Raw genomic sequence first — 19,204 nt, 5'->3', positions numbered from 1 at the left:
CTTTACGTGTTTATACCTTTTTCAAATTCTCACTCCATTGTTCTAGTGGAATTTTGAGTAGGAGTGGAGATAACTCCTGCCATCGACCACATTTACTGGAAACCCTATAACTGCAGCATTAGTTTGACCCCATGAATAAAATTGGCCTAGTGGGGAGACCCAGGGCTCCTCTCCCAAGTGAGAATAGAAAGGGGGTGGGGGTCCAGGGTCTGAAGTGGGTCAGGATGTGGGCACATCACCCCAAATGCAACGATGCCAAGAAGGCGACAACGCTGCTCAGTGGGTCGGTTGCCAGTCATTAGAGTTGAGTTAATAACATTTTCAAAATAAAGAATATTTGCCATTGACCCTACCTGCTGGAGTCTGATTTCATCGCTTTGGAAGCAGCTCCTGTGCGTCAGGGTCCCCAGGGCGCGAAGCAGAGCTCACGGGAGCGGGGTACTAGCCACAGCTGCTGCTGGACTGGGGGCTTCATAAATAAAGCAGGAACGCGCTACAGGGGCAGAAGACCCCGAAGTGGTGGACACACAGCAGAAACACTTCAGTGGGGCGAGGGAAAGATGAGGGACTGAAAATTCTGGGTGCCGTAGCGGGGTTCGGGGGGCCGTGGGGAGGGGGGTGTCTGCAGCCTGGCCAGCTCCTGGCACCTGGGGATGAAGGACGGCAGGAAGAGGGGGCCTCCGGAGAGTCAACCCTCCGCAGGGAAACACAGGCCTGTTCTGCGGACTCAGGCCAGTGGCCTTTCCCCTTCTTATTCCTGAGGTGTCCTTGTCACAGGAAGTGGGAGCAGCCCTGGGCGCTTCCTGCAGGAGGACCCTGTGTCTATAATCCTCGCACAGGACCTGATGGGCCCCCAGCACTTCCTAGTTGGGCAGTTGGTCTATTTACTTCAGGTGTTTGTCTCCCTGAAGATCAGACCTGCTCCTTGCGGCCGCAGACCCCGTGTCTCCCGCTGGCTGTGCGTGATGAGAGCCACGCTCATCCTGAGAGCACAGCCCAGAAGCCTCAGCTGCTCGGGGCGGTGGAGCCCGGCGCCTCGGCACCAGATGCCTACAGAAAGTGTTTCTGCACAGACACGCCAGCCTGGGAAGGGCTGGGACGGCCTCACGGGGGGTTCTGGGGACGCTGGGCCTGGAGTCGTGCGGCTGGCAAAGGCCCTCCTGCCCTGGGCCTTGTTTTCCTGCCTTGGGAGGCCAGGCGTAGGGGGACTGTACCAGGCTGATGTCCTCTGAGCCACTTTCTTTGCCCCTGGCCGTCTGTGATTTATCGAAGGAGGCTCTAAACTCACATGGAAAGTCTGCTACAGTTTGCTTCCGGGCAGGAGTCCACCCAGGCCCTAAATGGATATGAAGTTGCTATTCTTGCGCTTTTATTTTTTTATAGAATGTGAGAAATGGCCAATATCTCAGGGATTATGCATTCTAAACACTTGGTTTTTATATATGAAAGTCAGCCACGTGGCTTGCAAAAGGCCTGAGAAGTAGTTGGTGGTGAGACTGGATAGACAGATGGACAACAGCCAGACCACATATAAACACAGAACCCTGACCACACGTGCAGCAGCTCCTCCTTGGGGACCAGCCTGGGGAGCCAGCCCGGCTTCCAGGAAGTCAGCCTCTGTCCCCAGCAACTAGCTCAGTAACCCCAGCAACACAGCTGGGCCATGATCAATACCTGACATCAATATCTCGATCCCCAGCTTCTGTCCCCACTTCCCATGTAGGGCCAGCTGGGGACAGCCTGATATGCTCCCCGCGGCGGCCACGTAAGAGCCCCGTTTCCAACCCTGCCCCAGCTCCCTGTGCCCCCAGCCTCCACCAGGGCACCCCTGAGCCCCCTTTGCCACGATGAAACTGCCCCAGCTCTGACGAAGCAGCCTCTGCTTGCTCTCATTTGGCCCCTTCATTAATTCCACAGCAGAGGACTGGACTTAGCTGCCGGGCCTCCAGGTCCCTGCCCGAGCTCTCCCCGCAGAGTCTCACTGTCCAGAAACAAAACATGAGTGGTTTTTCCCAAGTAAGTCTCGGCCACTGGTTGCCAGCTACCGTAAGGTTAGCCCGCCTTCCCAGGGATGCTGGGAGCCCGACCAGCATTTCAAATTGCGTTCCCTGGGAGCATTCATTCTAAGCTCCAAAAAATCAACTTACAATGAAACCTTTTGAGAATTATTTTTTAGTGACTTTGGCACTTCCGGACTGCAAGTAAGCCATATTCACCCGTGTTTGTGTTTGGGGGGGGGTCACATCTCTCCCCTGGGGACACAGGTTACTTTGCAATGCTTCTCTGAAGCTGACGGGCCCTTTCCCTCCCCCAGTGCCCATCACTGGGGGGTGGCCCGATCCCTAGTGGAGGCTCAGATGCCTAGGGTGTATTTTTGTGTCCTGGTTGGGTGCCCTCAGGTGTGAGAAGGCCTTAATTTGTATTCAACCAAGTGGTAGCTTGTTTGAATATTTTTTTCAGTCACTGTGCACAATGACAATTTAAAATGCAGTTCACACCCTATCAGGTCAGATTGATTTAGAAACCTGACATCATTTTTACAGTAAAATTTCCCTAGGTCTACAATGTATCCCATTTAAAAAGTTTTAAGGAAATAGTATTACTCACAATGCTAAATTCAAACTCCTCCTAAAATCAGATATTTCAGTGAACAACCTCAGAGGGATTTTTTAAAAGTACAGAATCCCAACATCTAATGAGAAAAAGTGTTAATTTTGCAAGAAACAAATTATTCCTGACTTGTGAGAGTTCCTGTGCTCCAGGATTTGCCATTTTATTATAAATGCTCCATAAATCTCAACTATGGGAAGTAAAAGACACGACTATTCATTTTTATTTCAACCAATTGTTTGGCCTTTCCTCACAAATGATCTTTTCTAACTCATTTACTGCCCTTATCGGGAAGCTGGGCATGGGGAGTGTTTTCCTCCTGCTGTACACGTGACTTGAGCTCACGTTTCCCCAAGAGCCTGGGGTTCTAAATTGCTGGCGTGGCACGCCCCTTCTCCCCACGCAACGAGAAGAGCTAGAGACCACAGATGTCTGCAAACAGCTTTGTAAATTCAAAGAACGACATCACTGGTCCTCAGGTCGGGACGCTGAACACTGTTGCAGCCTTTGCAGAATCCGGAAGCCTGAGCCTCCCTCTTCCCTCCCCAAAGCAGGGCAGGCCAGGCAACTTGGAGCAGAGAGCTCTTCAAAGATATTCGGACTCAGTTCCCAGCAGGAAGTACGGGCAGGGTCACTGGCTGCTTCTCTGCCTTCTAACCGCCGGAATGAGTCACAGGGCATATGCCCCTCAGTAAGTGACATCAGTTTAATTAATACCCGGCACGGCCTCAAAGGGGGCACAAGTCACACAGAGGCAGGAGAGGCAGGAGGAAGGCGTTGAACATCTGCATTTGCCTGGTCACCGTTGGCACCAGCTCCCGGTTCCCTTCTCACAGCTGGGACCCCCTCTGCGCTCTGCCGTCCCTCACCCTTCCCCGCTCACGCAGTCCCTGCCCCCTCTGCCCGGGTCAAGCACGCAATCGGAGTCCCTTTCCTTGACTGCGGGGAGGCTGGGACCTTTGGAACAGCCTGTGCCTGGATTCCAAACTGCATAGAACCTAAGAGAGACGGGAGAGACAGTTAGTCACCAGAAATAAATCACATGCATTAAAACGAGGGTTGCAAGAGGGTGATGAAGGAAACGTCGTCAAGAATTCAGGCTTGAGATTTTAAAACCCCAGTCTTCTGACTTTCAAACCTGAGTTCAGGATCTGAGAAACACGGTGGGTGGGCGACGGGGAGGGAACCCGTGGTCGGGGGGCAGTTCCGGCGGGACTCCCACATCCAGCGCTACTGTTAAACCAAAAGCGATTTTGTTTGTCTCCAAGTGTTTTAATCAGATTGTAAAGACGCTTTACTGCCTGAAGATGAGATGAAAGCAGCATTTGTCGGAGTAATTTTTCATAGTTCTGTTCTTTTTTCCAACGAGATCAATAAGCAAACCGGCTGCCTGGGAAAGCAACTGCATCCTGTAACTGTGGGAGCCTCAAAAAGCAAGGGAGATGTGAGCCTCTTCTGGAATCACTGAGACACGCTTTGCAAGTAGAAACATGTGCACACTCTACCCTCGAAGTTCTGAAGCGATGGTGTCTGAAGTGATCACAGTTTCTCTTTGTCGAGATGCCAGTCAGCTCCTCTCTCCAGAAGGCGGGAGACTCTCCTGCTGCCGCACAGAGCAGGCAAGAGTCCTGAGACTGACTCATCTGTCATGAGCACTGCTCGATTGCAAGGCTGTCCCTTAAAGTCCACCGGTGTCACCTTAGTCTCTCAGTCCCCACCCAGGTAGCTATGTCACAGAACAGTCACAGAGACACGTCCAGCTTTGGGACTTCTTCAGAACCGTGACGGCAAACCCGCGAATGCCCGTCACCACTGAGCTGCTGGGAACACCTGGACCTCGGGGTCCCACCGACTTAACTGGTGGCCGGGTCCTAGGACAGGGGCTCCTCATGCACTGAAAACACATAAACATTGCAGTGCCCAGCCTTACGTTGATTCTTTGCTTCCCAGGGCTCATTTCTGTTTTGTTTTAACAGCCATCTGATGGACTGGGTGCTCCTAATGAGAGAGGCAGCATTAGACGAAATAAACTATTAGGTTGAGAACTTGGGTGTCCAAACAGGCATATCTTTTAAATTGCAAATTAGTAGCTGGTTCACAGACTTTAGCTGTGACAAGCATAATGCATTTTTTAAGTGGCCTAAATGGGTTTGTGTTGCTCTCATAGATCAGCCCCAATGCTCTCCCAGCAGGAAATTTATTGCCAAAAGAAAAAAAACATCTTTCTGACTGGAGAGGAAAAGAAAACTGTGCATCTTTCACCATATACTAAAAGATAAATATCTGAGGAGTCACATTTCCGGGTGCAAGTGACTGCAAAGTGTGTCTGCGTTTGCTCTAGTGTCCTCACTAGGACACCCACGCAAAACTTGTGTGAGAATAAAAGAGAATACGGGGTTGATATAATTTTGTATTTCTAAGTACTTTTAAGATACTGGTGTGGGTGCACTGGAAAAATATGAATGATATGAAAAATGCGTCAACTCGGTTATTTTATTTTATTTTTATTTTTTTGGCTGCACCGTGTGGCAAGCGGGATCTTAGTTCCCTGACCACCGTTCAAACCCGCAACCCCTGCAGTGGAAGCACAGGGGCCTTAACCACTGGACTGCCAGGGAATCCCTTAGTTATTTCAAATGAACAAACAGAGCTGATACTTAAAACAAAAATTACAAAGCATATTTTTCCCAGCTGAAAAAATTCCTTTGTAACGCAGTCAATCAAGTTCTAACTTTAAATTATCCACTTCATGCTTTTGGAGTTTTGGAAACTGTGTTTTCTTAAAGCAGAGTGTCCTACATGGCATGGTTTGAACTCACCTACTCCACGCACGTTTTCCCTTTGAATAAGTGGAAAAGGGAAAGCACACAGCATTTAATGCGATGACTCCTTTAGGAGTTCAAATTTCTCAACATTCCCTAAAGGACTATTCAAGGACACTCTATAAAACGTCAACAAGACCTGCAGATCTTCTCCTCCTCTTCATCATCATCAAAGTGGTTACAATGTTTAGAAATGAGAGAAGAGAAGCAAATTGTGGATCTGGTTGGTTTTGGAGAATTTATTCAATCGTCAATCCAATTAACTGACCATCTTTAACAACTTATGTTTATAAAATGCATTACCTATTACCCAGACATATGAAACAGGCTTAAATCTTCAAACATAATTCAGCCCATGTTCTAAAAACAGGTGCTTTCTCGGGAAGCTGTCCACGTGCAGTGCTGACAGCCACCAGTGGGTGCCATCCCCAAGGCTCACACACAACAGTCGAGTCACGGCGAGGGAAATCCGGGTGATGTTAGGTGCCTACTGTGATATTGTCAGGACATCTGAGAAAGGCAAATTATGTTCTCTCTTTGTTTTTTCTTTCTAAACATATTTGACAACCGATCTTGTATTAACATTTGTGTTCTCTGAGATGATTCTTTTGTACACCATCTATGCTATTTCAGCACAAGGTATCAATCATGGATTAAGGACAAGGTCCTGTATAAAGAATATTTATTATGTCTTAATTGTCTCAAAAGCTTGGCATAGTAATTGAAAATTCAAAGGTCAAAAATGCTACTGTGTTTTTCTTGTTTTTCAAGAAATCAAGAGGGCAACAACACAGAGATTGATAGAAATACATTTTCCTTGTCTCTTTCGCACGTTATACTAAGTGGAAAAAGGTGTCAGGCTGTCAGGACTTTGTGATGTTTTCCACCTAATGGTGAATATGTCTTAGAATGCCTACTAATAGAGATACTGCCTTATAGGTAGAAAGACTAACAGACAAATCATGAAAGAGGTCATACGAAGGAATGTGAACATTGGAAAACACGTTTAACCTCAACAGCAATCAAATACAGATGAAAGCCCAACCTGAGATGTCATGATTCACCAATCAAATTATCACACACAGAAAATGTATTAATCACAAGTATTATATGAGAGAGGAAAAACTGATCAAATATTTCCGGGAATCCAAACCAAGAAAAGAATCTCAAATCCAAAGATACGTGAACGAAGTTGTTCATTCCAGCAGTATACATAATAGGAGAACACAGGACACATTCTAAATATCACCAACAGAACAGATAACTAGATTATAAAATAGCCATATGATTATATAGATTTAGTCAATAATATAATGTCTATACATACTTTCAGAGATAAACATCAGAATAAGACGTACAAACTACTATGTATAAATTAAATAAGCTACAAGGATATATTGTACAGCACAGGGAATATTTTATAATAACTATAAATGGAATATAATTTTTTAAAATCATGAATCACTATGTTGTACACCTGAAACATAAAATACTGTGAATCAACTGTACCTCAATAAAAAAAAGTAAATAAAAATCTCACGAGAGGACTTCCCTGGTGGCGCAGTGGTTAAGAATCCACCTGCTAATGAAGGGGACACGGCTTTGAGCTCTGGTCCCGGAAGATCCCACATGCTGCAGAGCAACTAAGCCCATGCTCCACAACTACTGAGCCTGCGCTCTAGAGCCCATGAGCCACAACTACTGAGTCCGCATGCCACAACTGCTGAAGCCCGCACACCTAGAGCCTGTGCTCCGCAAAAAGAGAAGCCACCGCAATGAGAAGCCCGTGCACTGCAATGAAGAGTAGGCCCCGCTCGCTGCAACTAGAGAAAGCCCACCCACAGCAACGAAGACCCAACACAGCCAAAAATAGATAAATAAATAAATTTGTAAAAAAAAAAAGTTAAAAAAAATCTCATGAGAGAGAAAGAAAAATGAACCATAACTTGCACCATCATAAAAATGAACTCAAAATGGATCACAGACTTAAATGGAAGACCTAAAATCAGAAAACATCTTTCTAGAAGAAAACATAGAAGAAAATCTTTGCAACTTTGGCTAGGCAAAGATTATGTAAGACCCCAAAACCATAACCCATGAAAGAAAAGTGATTGATAAATTAGACTTCATCAGAATTTAGAACTTCTGATCTTCGAAAGATACTAATGATTATGAACAGACAAGCCACTGACTCGGAGAAAGTATCTGCAAAGCACACATGTGATAGAGTCTTGCTTCCATGACATGAAAAGAATTCTCAAAACTTGATAATATGGAACAACCCTAACTTAAAATAGGTAAAAAGTTTGAACGAAGATATATGGGTGACAAACAAGCACGTGAAAAGATGCTCAATATCCTTAGTCATAGTAGGGAAATGCAAATAAAACCATAATGAAATACCACTGTACGTCCACTAGAATGGTTAAAGATTTTTTTTTTTTTTAAACCTACAATGCCAAGTGCCGGCAATGATTCGAAGCGACTTCTTCTCTTGCAACCTGCTGATGAAATGCAAAATGGCACAGCCGCTTTGGAAGCCAGCTTGGCAGTTTATTACAGTTAAATGTATCCTCCTCGTATTACTCAGAAATGTCACTCCTACTTACCCAAGGGGAATGAAACTTACGTTCCCTCGAAAACCTGTCTGTGAATAGTGACAGTGCTTTATTCCTAATCACCCACAACTGGAAACAACCCAAATCAGGTGGGAGATGCATGAAGAAGTGGGGCCGTCTTTACAGTGGAATCCTACCCTACACTGATCCATTCAACAGAGCACATGCTTCTCCCTGCCCTGTGCTACGTAAAAGGGCAGACCTAAGAGACTACTTATTGTATGATTCCACGTATGTGATTGCATTTATATAACATTCTGGAAAAGGCAAAATAAAGTCAAAAAGCAGATCAGTGGTTGCCAAGGACTGGGGGACGGGTGACGGAAAAGGGACAGGAAGGAATTTGGGAAGATTTGAAACTATTCTATATTTGATGGAGGTGGTGGTTATATAATTCTACGCATTTTTCAGAACTCGTAACTTGTAGACTAAAAACAGTGAATTTTTCTCTTTAGTTTTATGAATAAAGTTTCATAATTTGGGAGAAGATGAAAAGGTTCTGGACGTAGATGGTGGTGATGGTTGCACAACAATATGGATGTACTTAATGCTACTGAACTGTGCATTTTAAAGTGGTTAAAATGGAAAATTATGTTTTGTATATTCTACCACTCTAAAAATAAAGTTTCGGGACTTCCCTGGTGGCGCAGTCATTAAGAATCCACCTGCCAATGCAGGGGACACGGGTTCAAGCCCTGGTCCAGGAAGGTCCCACCTGCCGTGGAGCAACTAAGCCTGTGCACCACAACTACTGAGCTTGTGCTCTAGGGCCCACGAGCCACAACTACTGAAGCCCACGTGCCACAACTACTGAAGCCCGCGCGCAGAGAGCCCGTGCTCCCCAACAAGAGAAGCCACCACAATGAGAAGCCCGTGCACCAACGAAGAGTAGCCCCTGCTAGCCGCAACTAGAGAAAGCCCACACGCAGCAACAAAGACCCAATGCGGCCAAAAGTAACATAAAAATAAATAAAAATTGTAAAAGTTTCATAATTGCTAGTCATTGATTTTTTAATATCCTATTTTACCTTTTGGTAGCAATTGTATTGTCGACTGAAAAAAATACACAACATGAGAGTTCTAACTCAGTTTTATTTGGGGCAAAATGAGGACTGTAGCCCGGGAGACAGCATTTCAGGTAGCTCTGAGAAACTGCTCCAAAGAGGTAGGGGGAGGCAGAAGGTGGCTGCTCGTCATGAGGAGCAGACGTCACCATGAAGGATTTTGTGCTTTTCTAGATACGAGGAGATGCAAGAATTGGGCTCATAAAATCTTCTCTTGAAAATATCTAACCATCTGAAGACCTGTCCTGACAGTTTTTCCCAGAGCACAGAGCACCTCATACCTGATCTCCACCTGAACCCCTTTCCAGGGGGTGTTGAAGGTTAGCAGCTACAGCAGCACCGGATTTAATCCTCGTAAAGGCAGATGGCAAGTGCCAATCTGTAGGTGACAGTATTTGAAGCACATTCATCTCCGTCACATTACCAGTCCTACGCCATCCCAATGAAGCCCACTGGGCTTCAAATGACCCCATTTTTAAAGTCAGGAAACAGGTCCATGTAGGTGGTCCGATGACGTACGGCGAGCAGCCTGTGGTGGCACCCTTGCCCTCCGTGTTATCAGAATCCATCTGGCCATTTCGCCTCCAGAAAGATAAGTGCTCCTTGCTTTTCCTTTGCTGAGTGACAGCAGAGGTGTTTCCTGAAGCTCCGTGCGGATTTTTGGAAAGAAGGCCAATTCGGTTACTAATTAATTTTATTCAGTAGCCCGAGAAGAGATTTGAGTCCACAAGATTCAAAGCTCACTTTTAACAAGTGCCTCTGTTCCCTTGGTTTTCTGTTACGCAGGAAACAAAAGTTTCACGATGTAACGCTCTAGCTAGGTGCAATGACCCTGATGGTGTGTGTTCTATACTATTTGAGGGTTTTTTTTAGGTGCTGATCACGACCCACTAAATTGACTTTATCATCCACTAATGAGTAGTGACCATGGTTTGAAAAACACCTGTAGTGAGCCTGGTGACACACACTTTAGTGTCTCATTAACAGCTTTTGTAGGGGAAGGACTGATGTTCACACGAAGGAGCCTGTTCATCTGTGTGTGAACTGAATATACTTTAAAAGTTAAAAACTATTGAAAAACAGTCCTTACCTTTTAGATCCTCGTTTCCTACTCCTGTGACCAGCACCGCGGCTACTCCAACCATATAATGACCTTGCTGTTTCTCACGCCTCCACGCACCGTGCTGCCTCAGGGCTTTGCACAGGCTCTTCCTTCTGCCTGAAGCATCTTCCCCCAGATATCCCATGACTAAGCCCTCACCTCCTCCAAGTCACCTTCTCAGTAAGTCCCTCCCTGACCACCAGTTTGAAACAGCAGCCACATTCTCAGTGAGCCTTGCCTTGCTGTTTTTGTCCTATTCGGGGCATGTTCACCTTCATTATTTAGTAAATTTATGTATTGCTTATTGTCTGTTTCTCCCAGTTAGACTATAACTCCAGAAAGGCAGGGATCTCTGCCTTTTCTTCACGAACACATTTCACCTGGAATGGAGCAGCGTCTGGCCGATATCTAACACCGGCTGATGGAATTTCTCAAATATTTTCTACAAATTAGAATGAATTGATGGCAAGCTTTTCATTGTATCTGGTCTGGTGAAGAGGAGCTGGGCGCATGGTCCTGGGTCCCACCCATACTCCCCACCCGCAGACCCAGGCTGATATGATGATTCCCAGAGTGTAAGCCTCAGAGACACCTGCAGCAGAGTCAGTCATCACGCGTACTAAGCATGCAGATTCCTGGGCCCCACCCAGACCTACTGACTTCGACTATCTGATGGCAGGACCAGCAGTCGTATTTTAAATAAGCCCCGACCCCCACTAGCTAGCTGTTTGGACTTTGAGGTTATCAGCATGCTGCCAGACCAACCCGGACCGTGTACACTCTGCTAGCAATGGCTGGAGGATGATGACGATGGCGGTGCTGGTGAAGGTGGGGCTGGTGGTGATGGTGAAGGTGGTGCTGGTGGTGATGGTGACGGTGGTGTTGGGGCTGGTGCTGCTGCTGCTGGTGGTGGTGGTGCTGGTGCTGGTGACGGTGGTTGTGGGGCTGGTGGTGGTGGTGCTGGTGGTGATGGTGACGGTGGTGGTGGGGCTGGTGGTGTTGGTGTTGGCAGTGGTGCTGGTGTTGGCAATGGTGGGAATAATCAGGCTGCAGGTTGGTCAATACCTACCCAATGTCAAGCACCACCTAAGTGCATTAGCTCATTTCATCCTGTCCATAAGCCAGAGGTCAGCACCATTATCACCCACCAGAAATCTGAGGACAGGGGTGCAGAGAGGAGGGGTGTAGGTGATTTGTTTGGGGTTATGGGCTGGTGAAAGGAAACCCAGTTGTAGCTGGTCTGGTTTCCTGACTGTACTATTTCACTGCCAACAGTGTGGTTCAAACTGCTATTTCTTTAAAGTGAAAATAAAGAAATCTTATTTTTCTCATCTAGTAGGCCAAAAAAAAGAAATCTACAAGTAGGTCAAATAAAATCAAGCAGGAATTACTCAAAGAAGGTCAGTTTTTATAAATTCCCACTGAACCCACAAGAGGTGGTCTGGGCCTCCTGGGTCTCCCTCCCCTTGTCTGTGGTACTGCAGGCAGGCAGGAAAGATGCCTCGCATGCCCTGGGCCCTGCTGGGCCATCCTTGGGGCCCGGGGAGGAGCCCTGCGGCCAGGCCGCCTGTGCCTTTCCGGGGAGACCGCAGGTTGCTTCAGCTCCCCGCCATTAGGTGAGCCGACACCTGGGCCTCAAGCCTGAACAGACCCTACCCGGGCACCCCTGCTCATCTTCACACCTCAGGGTCACCTGGGAGCCCAGGCCAGCACTGGCTCGGCCCCTCAGGCGCAGCTGCTTTAAACTTCCCAAGTGCAAGCTCTCCATCTGGGGTGACAGAGGAGCACCCCCTGCTGCACGTGTGCTTCCTGTCTCCCCCTGCTCTCCAGACCCCACCCCTGGGGCCTTGGACTTCGCTGAGGGACACCTTAAAAGTGCTCAGGACAATTTCAATAAACATCTCCCTTCAACCTCCCTTTGAAGTCTTCATATCCACGCTTGCGGTTTTATGTTTAAATAGGGCACATGGCCTGTGGGCTGAGTGCTGTGTTAACAGCATGGAATTGTGAAAGCGTGTGTCCAGATCGGGTTTAGAATGAGGACATCCCTGGCGCTGCCTAATTGCCATCTGTTTCTACCATTCTGCGGGAGAGCTTCAAAGATAATGGCGTTTATTCTGGAGTATTTACTCCACTGTTTGGGACAGTGATATGTAAATGGTCCACCCAGGGCACTGCCCACTACAGCTTTCACGTCTCAGAGAGTTCTTTGTGCTCCCAACGTGAGCTGACAGCTACAAAGGTAGAGGTGAGTTTCCAATGAAAACAGCCAAAGGAGCAGACTCCAGACCATCACCTACCCAAGGAGGAGGGATGGCATCGCTGACAGGTCCCAGACACTAAATAACACAGGGCACCAGTGCACGGGAAAGAGGGAAACTGTGTGTGTGTGTCTACACAGGGAGCTCCTCTCATCTAAGAAGTAAGGAGAATAAGAAAACATACGAATTGTCTGTTGCAAAAAAGACACCGAGAAAAGGGGAATCAGGAAACATTATAGAGGATGGTGAGCATGGAGCGCAAAAGACGGGGGAATGCGAAGTGGGTGTCAGGGACACACCTCTCTGAATATACCCTTTGTATGGTTCTGACGGGTTAGAACCAAGTTAATGTTTCACATTATTCGATCAGTAAGGAGGAAGGGAGAACTCCAATGAGATACAGAAACAGAAGAACCAATTAGTGTGTTACACATAAATAACATAGCAGCACAGAGGAGGGTGGGCAAGGAAAGAACTGCAAGTACATTCTTTCTCTCATCTCTCTGTCTTGTCAGATCTGGCTGCTACAATAAAGAACCTCCAACCTGGGCATCTTGAACAATAGACATTTATTTCTCTCAGTTCTGGAGGCTGGATGTCCGAGATCGAAATGTCGGCAGAATGGGCTCTTGGCGAGGACCCTCTTCCGCCTTTCAAACGGCCGCCTCCTCGCTGTGTGTTCACATGGCAGAGAACACACGTCATGTGCTCTGCAGTCTCTTCTTGTAAGGGCGCTGATCCGTCATGAGGGATCCACATTCATGACCTCATCTAAACCTGATCACCCCCTAAAATTCCATCTCCTAACACCATCACACTGGGGGGTAGGGTTTCCACATAGGAATTTGGGGGCAGACACAAACATTAGCTCTGTAACATACTCGAGAGCTAAAGGCAAAAGGATACGGATCCAACTTGAAAGGTTTTCTTATGGCCAAATCTGTGACAATTTGAACATAATAAGTAATGATAATAATAGATTATAATCTGTAGGATAGAATATAAATTCATGAGTCCATACTGATATAAATAAATAACTGAATAAATAAATGAATAGGAAATAGTGAAAGCTCTTCTTACAGTAGTATTACAAGTGATGAATATAGAACTGTGGACTTAGAAAACCATCAGTTACCACCCAACAGCATCAGAATCAATTCGGGCGAGAATAATCAATGAATGTAAACTAGTGGGCGATGTTTGAATAGAAACAGAGTATTTACATAGTCTCAAAGTAACTCCTTATGAGACGCTTACCAATTGCAAAGGGAAGAAGTATGGTACAGTGGAGAAAACTGGTAGGCACCTCTAGGGGTGGACCAGCTGGGCGGTTTCCTGAGGTGTCAATCTACACACAGAGAGACCCACTAGAAATGTAGAAGGGTGGCAAAAATTATGTTTACTAGAATTCCACTGAAGAAGAATACTATTTGTGGATAGAAATATACTCCAAGCCTCTCCCTCCCCAACCCAGAAGACTAGGAAAGGCAGCCCCTGACGGGAAGTGGGGCAGGGGTGGCTGTAAACACCAGAGGAGAAGCCGACTGGCCACTTTCACATCTCCACCGTGCACACCTCTGTTCCTTCTTTCAATATATTATTTTTAAGCATTAAAAATATTGGGTCACACCTACTGTACAGCACAGGGAACTATATTCAATATCTTGTAAGATAACCTATAGTGGAAAAGAACAGATATGTGTGTGGAGATTCTTGACAGCAGGACAAGTTCTTAGTTGACTTCCCATTTTCACACCTATCCAGGTGCTTGTCACGTAAGCACGTGCTAGCAGATATGCAAGTGCGCAAACTCTTTTGTTTTTTCTTCTGATGGACAAAATTTGGACCTTAAATTTTTTGATCAGTTTTCCCCAGAGAAAAACCTGAATGCCCTATTTTGGGATTACTTTTGAGTTGGAAGGAGATTTAACAAATCTTTAGTTTAAAAAGTAAGATGGAAAAATACAACTTTCCTGCAAAACTGAAACCAACCTAGAGAATGTTCTTAGGCAGTTTTGATTCAATAAAATCTCTCTTTTTTGATCAGTTACATCTCAAACTAGCCTTAAAAATCAGCAAACAGTTGATAAATCAACAGTGTGATGAGTTGTCTTCATTTTCTTTCTATATTGAATTCAAAAAACAATTTCTGATAGAATATTACTTTTTGATTTTCAAGTGTTAAAAATTTCAGACTAATAAATCTGATGCTTTTTGATATTTATAATGACAAATGCTTACAAATAAAACTGTTCAATGGAAAATAAAATACTGTGATAGGAAAGAAGTCACAGAATTCAGAGGATTCCACTACCATACAGATATGGAACAAAAGCCTGATTTATCATGATGTAATCTTTCAGACATACAATACCTTGTAGAGACTGAAGTTTGAGACACACCTAGCATAAAATACATGGACCCTGTGACTGTGCAGTCCTTTCCCCTGTGCCCTACCAGGAATATTTATCTTGCATGGGCACATCTTTATACCTTGGCTTTATATGAAAGTTTTCTCTGTATACGTATTTTCATCTTTATTCATTTTTTGTTCGACACTCTGACCTGAGGTCTTTCCATTTTGGCATGCATAGCTCTGGTTCGCCATTTTCACTTCGTGAGTATATCACAATCTATTTTTCTATTCTTTTTCAAAATGTGCGTTTGGATACGGTGTTTGTTTTGTGTTTTTATTCGTTTGGGAGCTTTGTTTGGTTTTGCTATAATCAACAATGCTGCAAGCATCTTCTCGTTCTTAATGCACATGTGTGAGCATTTCTTTAGGGTGTGTACCAGCAGGGAGATTGCTGGATAGGAGAGCATGCTCTGTTCTTCACTAATTAATAACTTTACTAGATATTACCAGTCACTCTGCAGAATGGTTGTTCTACTTTATGCTTCTGTCGGCACCCTCGGCCTCACCAGCACTTGGTATTGTCCAGCTTTTAAATTTCTACCAATCTGATGGGTGTGAATTTGTTTCAATTCTTATACTCCATTACACAGAGTGAGGCTTCTCAGCTTCTTATATTGTCATTAGCCATTTGAGAGTCCTCATCTGTCATCCGTGTGTTTATATCCTTTGCCTATTTTTCTATTGGGCTATTTGTTTTTATTATTGTTACCAATTAGTGTGTATATGTGTGTACTCTGGGTACTAGTACTTTGTTAGTCATACATGTTGCAAATATTTTTTCCTAGTTTATGGTGTGTCTTTTCACATTTAAGTGACATTTTTAAACAACGGAGCAGTTTAAATTTTAATGAGCTCCAATTTACCAGTCTCTGCCTGTTTTTATGTTATGTTTTTTTAAATTCTTTAAAAAATCCTCATTTACCCACTGAATCGATATAATTCTATGAGGCAAACATTTATCAAAGCATTATTATTTTTCCTTAAGTTCCAATGTAGGTCAATGAGAGTTTTTGTTTTTTGTTTTTGGCTGCATTGGGTCTTCGTTGCTGTGCATGGGCTTTCTCTAGTTGTGGAGAGCGGGGGCTACTCTTCGTTGTGGTGAGCGGGCTTCTCATTGCGGTGGCTTCTCTTGTTGCGGAGCACGGGCTCTAGGCGCGCAGGCTTCAGTAGTTGCGGCTCGTGGGCTCTAGAGCGCAGGCTCAGTAGTTGTGGCGCACGGGCTTAGCTGCTCCGCGGCATGTGGGATCTTCCCGGACCAGGTATCGAAACTGTGCCCCTTGCATTGGCAGGTGGATTCTTAACCGCTGCACCACCAGTGAAGTCCTGGTCAATGATTTATTAGTGGCTTTTCCAATGCTTGCACTTAGATTATCTTCATAATCAGTCCTATGATTGTCTAAATGTTAACACTAACACTTTCTAGCAGCAAAATCTTTTTATAAGTGTTTTTCAGTTCAAACAAGATATCCTATCTGTAAGTGATCTTTTTTAAAAAGAAGATCTTTTAAGCGCTTAGGTATCTAATTCAATACTGAGGACCTGAAAAGTAACAATGGCTTAGCATATGCTCTCGGATATGGATTACCCCATAAATCCGGGCACTGCTCCCCTAGATCCGCCCAGGCTGCTATTCCCTGAATGCCTCCCTTTCTTCCAGCTACTCCTCCAATTGCCTGCTGTTGCTTCACATTGATTTTTCCCTGGTCTCTTTAGCCACATTAAAAACTCCTTCTGACCAGATGTAGCTTAAACCGCTGTTTTCACCCCCAGCACTTAGTGTAGTAGTTTATAAATGGAAGGTGGTAAATGAAGAATTGAACAAACATTTGGTGTACACCACTTGGACAGGATTGTTTAGATTTCATACAGCTGGTAAATATTTATCTACAGCTCAGAAAGCAGCGATCCACATTCGCTTCGTTTTCTGCTGGTGAGGATTCCATCCTTTGTGTAGTACAATGTGTTAGCCTGACTTTGAAGTCGCGAGAAATTATTTTTGGGCTCTGTCATTCCTGCCTCTTCCTTCCCCTCTTCTGAGCCCGGGGCTCCTGCCGTGGGAAGGCCATGGCCACTGATATCTTTCAGGCCACACTGTCCCAAGGTCATTGCGTGAAAAGCTATTCCCGCCCCTGCCACCAGCCGCTGTGTGCAGCGTCCTGAGGGCCCCGGCTTGGGTTACATACCCACCTCCGCGGACAGTCTCGAAGGTGGTAGGAGGGGGAGAGTGACTTCAGTTCTATTATACAGAAGCTACAGGAACTTCATAGCGCACTTTCTGTGCTCATGGTACGGCACTAGGTGCCTTCTATGCATAAATGAGGAAATGAAGGTGCAGACATGTAGGTGGCTGCCGTCAGGTTAGACACCATAAAAGGCACCCCAAAATGCTCAGGGCTCCCACGGAGGTGTGACTTCATGAGATTTCTCTCTAGTCACAATGATGAAGAGCAGTTTTAATTTTTAGTTGCAATAATCAATAACCATATTTCTTTTACCAATCTACAGTCAGTACTCGAGGAACTAAATTTATGGGTATTAGAATGACAGTGCCAGCTATGGAACGTGGGGATCTCTAATTTCCTTCAGTAAGAATGTGTTTTAATGATTTGGTCTTGCAGCTTCACTCCGGGACCGGGCTGTCCTCGCGTCAACCACACAGAGCTGTTGGCTCATGCCAGACGGGGACATCCTGGGGCAGGGCAGGATCTTGGTCATTTTGGCGCCTCCACTGCCCAGCCCCAGCCTGGCACACCTGCGCAGGTGGTGGCTGGGTGGGTAGCTAATGTTAATGGGAAAAGAATAAGCCAGAAACTTGGGTCCTTTGCCCTCTGGAAGGTAACCCCGAAGGTGAGGAGGGCGCACCCAAGCAACTACTTATCAATTGGTATAATGGGGGAGGGAACGGAAGAATGATGAGCATTCGGACAAGACAAATCATTTGGACTTGGAAAGATAAAACAACGTTAGCAAGAAAAAGATGGGAGCCTGAACTCACAGCGGAAGCAAAATGTGTAGCATGGACAAGTGGTGAAAGATGAGCTATATTCCTAAGCGGCTAGAAGAATTAATTTAGAAAGTTAACGTTCCCACTTTCAGGAGCAGTATTTTTCTTTTTGTTTTTACACAACTCTCAGTTTCGTTATTCACATTTTGCAGGGACTTCACACAGCTCTCCACAACATGCGGAAGGATCAGACTGGAATCTCTCCTGGGTGGACCGCTGAGGTAGTGAGGAAATCTTGTCGGCTTGGTCTTATTCTCTGTTAAAACAGTGAAGGAAGACGGTAACAAGGTTGGTGGACCAGCCACTGCCATCTGTGACTCCCACGAGCACTGTCCAGAGTAACACTTTAAACATGCTTCTGAAACACGACAGCAAACACCAACGATGTGTGTGTGTCACACAAGTCACCATTCGCAAAAAGGATGAAATTGTGTTTCAGAAACCATCCTGGTGCGAGTGTAGTTTCATTAGCAGATTTATACTTAAGAAGTGGGATACTTTTTGGTGAGGACCTTATGCTAGAATTGAGAATCAGGCTTACCGCTGCTCTGTAATCAATTATCAATTACCATCTTAGGCTTATATTTAAATGCAACTGAAATTGAAGCAAGCAGTGAAACTCAAGAGCTTGGATTTGCACACTACTGCACAGTTGCTTGTTCAGGTGTGTATTTAACATCTCTTCATATTCCAGTTGCCATTACTAAATGCATTATTTGACATCTTAAATTGAAAATCACTCAATTCATATGGGATATTTTAGTCTTATCATATGCATTAGGGTGATATCCTTTTAACATCTTTATAAAGAAAATGTTCCTAATAACAAAAGAAAAAAATAGGCTAAGAAAAAAAACACCATAAAAAGAAAATTAACTATGTTGAAAGTAATAACTGAGAAGTAAAATATAGGATATATGATTATGAAGTTTCTTTCTTTGTAAGCAACAGTAATGTATCCCTCGAAAGGATCATACAGCAGGTATTTGTTGTAGCCACAGCTACCTTCTTTGCACCCAAAGCTCCCAAGTCCTCCAGTGATGCCTCGTGCTGGAATGAGGGCTGGGGTGCAGAGATGTGTCTGTTTGTCCCCTGGGTTGGGGTCTTCTCTTTGCACTGCACTCCCTGGAGAATCAGTCTTTGCAGCTCTCCCAACTGTATTCCACTGTTAGTTTTATTTGACGTCTGTTGGGCTGGTGGCAGGAGGTGCGAGAGGGGAAATCCGATGTTCTCTGTCAGCCTCTTTGGGCCGGCACAGCGTCCTGTCCCGGGTCTCAGGGTGTGGACTCCAGTATCCCTGCTTCCAC

Source organism: Delphinapterus leucas, chromosome 9 (genome assembly GCF_059928025.1).
Source record: "Delphinapterus leucas isolate spDelLeu-1000000601 "Yukka" chromosome 9, BTC_Dleu_Yukka2, whole genome shotgun sequence".
Taxonomy (NCBI): Eukaryota; Metazoa; Chordata; class Mammalia; order Artiodactyla; family Monodontidae; genus Delphinapterus; species Delphinapterus leucas.
Note: the sequence above shows the minus strand (reverse complement) of the source record.